Source organism: Syngnathus scovelli, chromosome 8 (assembly GCF_024217435.2).
Source record: "Syngnathus scovelli strain Florida chromosome 8, RoL_Ssco_1.2, whole genome shotgun sequence".
In the NCBI taxonomy this organism is placed as follows: Eukaryota; Metazoa; Chordata; class Actinopteri; order Syngnathiformes; family Syngnathidae; genus Syngnathus; species Syngnathus scovelli.
In genome coordinates, this window is record NC_090854.1 from 6905773 (window position 1) to 6912871 (window position 7099).

The 7099-nt window shown below is 39.4% G+C and overlaps 1 long non-coding RNA gene across 1 annotated transcript; it reads right to left on the reverse strand.

Moving 5' to 3' along the window:
- Nucleotides 1-1041: 1041 nt before the first annotated feature.
- LOC125974202 (uncharacterized) lies at nt 1042-5076 on the reverse strand. Its single transcript, XR_007483408.2, has 2 exons — nt 4448-5076; nt 1042-1897 (listed from the first exon to the last, which is right to left on the reverse strand). It is a non-coding gene; the product is annotated as an uncharacterized lncRNA (long non-coding RNA).
- Nucleotides 5077-7099: the final 2023 nt, after the last annotated feature.

Here is a 7099-nt window from a genome sequence, read left to right on the forward strand (position 1 = left end):
ATTAACCCAAGGGCTCAATGAAGACTCATCCAGGACGTTGGTCACTATGGAACCCAAGAGGACAAAAATGATATCAACGGCAGAGTCCAGAATCCCAAGGTTCTGTAATGTTAGAAAATCTACAAAGAATCCCAAAGCAAACTTGCGGTTTAAAATCCTATATTCTAATAACAATAAAAGAACAGGTAACACAATTCAACAGAATGAAAAAAAAGAGAGCATGTAACAAATGGAATAAAACAAAGGATGTTGGAAGGTGAAAAATAAACTAAAAATAATATAATGTAAACCAAAGATGTTGGACAGAGCCTCAGCGAAAAATAATGCTGGAAATTGACCAGAATTTAGTGATGGGTCGGGACGGATCGCTTTAAAAAAGAGCCACAAGTCTAAGGAAGCATATTTACAGTCTATCAACAGTGTCACTGCCAAAACAATGTTGTTTTGAAGCAAAATTCTTTCTTTGGAACCACTGCAATCAGTCCGAAAAAAGAAGTTTTTTTTTGTTTGCTTGTTTATTGCTGATTGTCTCAATTTTGGTTAGCACTATCAGAAATCAAATACATTTTCAAACATCCATCCATCCATCCATCCATCCATCCATCCATCCATCCATCCATCCATCCATCCATCCATCCATCCATCCATCCATCCACCCATCCAGCCATCCATCCATTTGCCATATCGCTTTTCCAAACTTCCCCACGCTTTTCCATGCTGGAGTTTAACCCAGCAGTCATCAGGCAGTAGGCGGGGGATACCCTGAACCGCTTGCCAGCCAATCGCAGGACACACAGAGACAAACAACCATCCGCACTCGCACTCACACCTAGGGGCAATTTGGAATGCTCAATCGGCCTATCATGCAACTTTTGGGGAAGTGGGAGGAAACTGGAGCACCCGGAGAAAACCCATGCAGGCACGGGGAGAACATTCAAACTCCACACAGGGAGGGCCGGAGGTGGAATTGAACCCACGCGCTCTGAACTGTGAGGCGGGCATGCTAACCAGTGCTCCACCATGTCACCAATTTCCAAATAATTGGGCATATTTATTTTATTTGCATTTGTTGAATTGTATATCTTGTACAAATTTAACAAATTCTTCATTGTTGACTCATTAGATTAGATTAGATTAGATTAGATTAGATTAAATTAAATTAGATTCAAATTTATTGTCATTGTACAGCACAAGTACAGTACAGCGAAAAGAACTTTGACATCCAACCAGAAGTGCAAAAAGCAGTAAAGTGCAGAGTAAAAAGAATACTGAGCAGTAGGTACAGTGCAATCAGGTAAATATGAGGTGCGTTATACTATGCGGGATAATATACAAGAGGGACGAGTGCGGATATGACTGGCTAAGTATTTACAATAAGGTGCAGTAGAACAAATATTTGCAGGCGCTACTAGAATGCTAATTGTAAATATAGGGTTATAAATATATATAGTGTTAGTATAACCAGATATGAACAGATATGTACAAGCGGAGTAAGAGTGATGAATAAATATATAGATTATATAGAATTATGTGCAGATATGGACAGTATATGCAAGTAATACAAGTGTTGTTGTGGTGGGGTTATTGTGCTGCAGGGTTCAGAATGATAAGAGTTCAAGGGGATGACAGGGGTGTTGTGCTGCGGAGTTCAGGGCGATGACACCAGAGGGCAAAAAGGTTTTCCTCAGTCTACTCGTCTTGACCTGAAGAGTCCGGTATTGCTTCCTAGAAGGAAGAAGAGTAAACAGTCTGTGGTTGGGATGACTAGAGTTTTTGATGATACTGCGTGCCTTCTTCAGGCACCGTTTTTAGTAAATCGACTCGATGGTAGGAAGTGATGTGCCGATGATGCGTTGGGCCATCTTCACCACCCTCTGCAGTGACGTCCGGTCCACGGCTGTATTACATGAAAATAAGGTCACAATTGAATCTAGAATAAACATGGTATACAGAGATTTGAACAATTATTTGTGGTAATTTTATCATATAGACTACAGATTGTTTAAAAAGAAAAATATATTCATCAGACAGTAGACACCCTGAACCGGTTGCTAGCCAATTGCAGGGCACACAAAGACAACCAACCATCCGCACTCGCACCTACGGGGAATTCGGAGTGCTCAATCAGCCGACTATGCATGTTTTTGGGATGTGGGAGGAAACCGGAATTTCTGGAGAAACCCCATGCAGGCACAGGGAAAACATGCAAACTCCACACAGGAGGTGGAATCGAACCTGCACCAGCCAAACTGTGAGGCGGACGTGCTAACCAGTGCCCCACCATGCCGCCGAAAACAGGAAGGATTGTAGGGAAAATGTTTAGCTAAGTAGTTGATCTTTTCAGTTAATTTAATATTTAATGCAAGTGTGTTGCTTTGGTACTGCCCTAACTCGGTCTAAAAGAAATGTCAAAGAAATGGTGGGCCCCAAAATATGAGTAAAATGGAAGTCGAAGAAGTTGTGGCAATGAGTATAACCGCCATGGACATCTGTGAACATGGAGGCTTACTTGGCTCTTACCTTTCCCTACTGTAGTGGAAATATGCAGTTGTGTACAACTGTGTTGGGAGTGTAACTCTTTCCACAAAGTCACACTGTTGAATAATTGGCCCAAGTCGAAAGGGGCATGATGGATGACTGGGGCATAATTAATAGTCAAGCGTCTTGTGACCGATGCAGTTCCAAACAAGATTTCAACAGCAAAAAGTCTTGAAATTTGCCCTTCAGTCTGCTTTTTACATACTTCAAATTTAATTGTAAATAAATCATGTGATTACATCAATACTTACATTAGTCCCAAATAAATCCAGGCAAATTAGAACATATTTCAAATCAAGCACCTCCGCCAATGAGAAGCTTTTCTAAAAAACTTGGGCCAACGGGTTTAAACAGCACCTATTAAATGCTGGCAAGGCTAAATGATGAGAAGAACCCGTGTGATTATCTCTAGCCTTTCTAAAATACATTTAACTCCACTTACAGCTGATGCCAAACCTTTTTCAGCTTTCTCTCCTGTTCTTATGCATACCAGCCTCATTAATATCTTATGAGAGATCTCGAAAGCTGGACAAATTGTCTAATAAAAAAATTGCTTGAATTTTGGATTTCAATTCACTTTCTTCATTTCTAAAACGGGACGGTTATATCAATAGACAATTCTTACGAAAAGTAAATACACTGTCAGGAATGAGTTGAGCCAGGGCGACCAAATGCAGCTTGAACCAGGATTTATTGCAGGGAAAAGGAGTTGGAAGGGAGGCAGGTGGGGAACCGACGACACAGACGGGAGGAAGACTCACGGCCAGCAAAACAGACAGACTGACCGACATGAAGTCCCCTTGGACAAGGTTAAAATTCTGACCGTGAGCCTTCAGACAGACCGAGGGAAAACCAGATGACAAGAACAGGAACACTGGGCACGAACAGGAACGGACACAACAGTAGACACCGACAGGGAGAAACACACGGGCAGGGCTTAAATACACAGGGTAACAAGAGGAAGCAGGTGACAGACATTACGGTAACGAAAGGGGTGTGGCCGAGCAAAGTGCAGGCCGAACGTGCTGTGGCACGGGCGTGACATACACCCAAAATAGCTAAGTCAATTTTCATCAGTAGTCCCTTTGCCAGATGTTAATAGACTCTTCAATACAAACACATAATAAATAAACCATAGGGGATCAACGATATTAATGAATAAAATGCTAAAATAATTATGAAATAAAATACGCAATAGAACATAAGGACAGCTCGTAGTAGTCCTCTAAATGTTTATGAAACTGGGCATCGCATCAACAAGCCAGCCCTTTGCATTGATTTTAAAGGAGTCATATGATGGAAACACTTTAATTACGGTCATGGTAGTGAATTTCATTTTGTGATGCAAATTACTTGGTTTTATTTATTTATATTTATTTATATACTACTGATTATTCTATTCACAATCATTTGTTTATAGAAAACGTGTTTATGCTCCTGTTACTCTTTTTCTGTATACTTGGAATTAATCTGGATGTGGGCGAGTATAGTCTCAAGTCATACTTTTCATTAGAGCCCAAGAACATTTTTGTATATGAGCAGCCTTTTCCACGAAGGTTTGCGACCATGGTTCCCAAATATCACCCAAATGGCACACTTTTGGTTTGCCTGAACCTCTCCTGAGGAAAAACCTCTGTAAAATGATGATCCTGTTGTGTTTTCCAGTCCATTATACTATGCCACATTCATTTTCCAAGCAGATATTTTGAGAATAACATAAAATCTTTATTTTTTTGTGTGTGAATACAAACTTTTACTCAGTGCCTGTAGTACTTTAACAAATTCTGATTGTTGGGGAGAAAAAGTCAAATTCTGTTTAGAAAGAGACGAAATGGTTGAAGAGCAGCTTCAAATTTAATTTGGTTGTACATGTTTGGGCATTTTAAAAATGACAGAAATTCATACATACATCCATTTTCTGTAACCGCTCTTCCTCACAAGAGTCGTAGGTGTGCTAGGGCCTATCCCAGCTGACTTGAGCAGCAGGCGGGGAACACCCTGAACTGGTTGCTAACCAATCACAGGGCACACATAGACGAACAACCATTCTCTCTCACACACACAAACACACTCGCGCACACACACACAAAATAGTTATAGGAAGCTGAGAACGATACAAACACCTACTGGCAATTTTGAGTGCTCAATCAGGCAACCATGCATGTTTTGGGGATGTGGGAGGAAACCGGACTGCCCGGAGGAAACTATCCGGAGGAAACTCACAGTGACAACATGCAAACTCGAGACAGGAAGGAATCCACACAGCTGGAATCAAACCCGCAACCTTTGCACCATGAGGCGGATGTGCTAACCTGTCGACCACTGTGCCACCCTTGACAGAAGTTATGAGGGTTAAAACGTAAAGACCAAGTCATCCTGTCATTTGCATTCAAGACTCATTGTTACTATGGTTAATTTTGATGGAATAACACCAACAATGAAAAAAAACGTTCTATGGCAACATAGACAGCTTCAAATAAACATGTGAAAAGGAAAAGTGTTTTGGTTAATAAACCCAAACACTGTTGAGATATGCGGTTCATTACCATAAAGTGAGTCCAGTCAGGTCAACTTTTTCTCAAGTTTTAAATCCAGAGCAAATGTAAGTATAGTTGTGGCTCAGTTTACATGAGAAATTAAGTATGTTCATACATATTATGGTACCTGAATAACATTCTTTACCTCAGTGAGTCTGCAATCTTATACTATGACTAGGAATGTACAGTTGGCTATTTTTACTCCTTGACTGTCAATGAGATATATTCATTACATGTGTTTTCAATCATCCAATGGAAATTGATGTATAAACTAAAAGTTCACTGGACTCAAAATTATGTCGATCTTGACTGAGTGCCAGATAAGCATTTTTTTTCCACTAAGCATGCCTTAATTTAATCTTACTTTTATGGGATATGTAGAAAAAAAAATACTTGAATCCACAATTGCATTAAACTATTGATAATTCAAATTCATGTTACTGGTTGCATCCTTAGACCATAAAATTAAAAACAACATCACCCAAAATAACACACAATTTTACAAGTATTCAATAGATTAGTTTATAGATTATTTTGTTTATTTATTCTGCTGCAGTGTACACTTTAAGAAAGAATGAGCTCAGCACGGTACATACCTCCTTAATATTAAAAAAAAAAAAAAATCAGATTAGTGTCCAGTCAGCTGTCAAAGTAGGATATACCATAAGCTTTAGTTAGCTTCCTAAGTAGACCTATTCACATGCCTAAAGTGGTATGTCCAGCAAGCTGTATACATGATCTGTGTGTGCGTGTGTGTGTGTGTGCGTGTGTGTGTGTGTGTGGGGTGTGTGTGTGTGTGTGTGTGTGTGTGTGTGTGTGTGTGTGTGTGTGTGTGTGTGTGTGTGTGTGTGTGTGTGTGTGTGTGTGTGTGTGTGTGTGAGAATAAAACGTAACGTGAACATAACTAACGTAGCTAGGAAGGTGATTACAGCAGTCATTCTTCCCTATTTTCTGTTAAACTTTTTAAGTATTTTAAGTCTTTAAACTTTAGAATCAATTTTCTAGTCTAAAACTAGCATCATGGGCTATGCAAACAAGTCCAGCTGTGTGCCATAGTATGAATAGCAAGTAGGTTCAATTGACTTTTTTTTTCCTTCATTTAATTTGCTTCCATAAATAGGGCCTTTGAATTGTGAAAACATTTGACTGGCCAGATGGTTAATCATTTTATACTATGAAACAGGGAAATTCCCATGAAATACAGTATACCGTGGCCAACTATGTATGTTTGTTTTTATAAACTGTCGAGCCATGATTGGAGAAATGATGAATGGATGACGTCCACAAAGCTGCACAGTTCTTTGAGAAATTATCTGTCCATGATGGGAAATGCTTTCACTAAGACATAATGTTTTCCAAATAAAAACCTTTGGCCATATTTGTTGAAACTATGAGTATAAAGTTGACAGTCACACTTTAGTATAATAAAATGATCTATGAAAAACATTATCCCCGTCTGGCCCCATCATATACCTCTGATTTTATTTGTAAGAAGCCATAGACCTGAGGAAGAACAATCAATCAGAGGCAGAAGGTGTGATCGACAAGATCTCTATCATTTACCATGCAAGAACGGCCATACTCGTAGCCGCTCAGTTGCACACTCAAGCAGTCTCGAACTGACATGTTTGCTTGTACTCGAGGAGCTTTGTTGTAACCAACATTAGAAAACAAAAGAAAACACCCATTTCATCAGGCAGCCCAGGTAAATATAAAATGCCATATCAAAATGTCTTGATGATTTTATTTGTTAAAGGTTCCATGCCATTAGATTTCATTTTTCCCAATGGTTTGATGTAGAAGTTAGACATCTATGTTCTTTGTCAATTGTACGCAATAGACGATAAAAGGCAAAGAGCTTACAAAATAAGTAGATACGTTTTTGGTGTCTTTGTAACGTAGATTTGCTACTCATTTTTCAAGTAGATGGCCAATTTGTAGTTGCTACACACCCACTCCAATCAGGAAAACGAGCTGAAATTGGCTTAAACTATTGCATCACGAGCCAACCTCGGAGGAGTTTA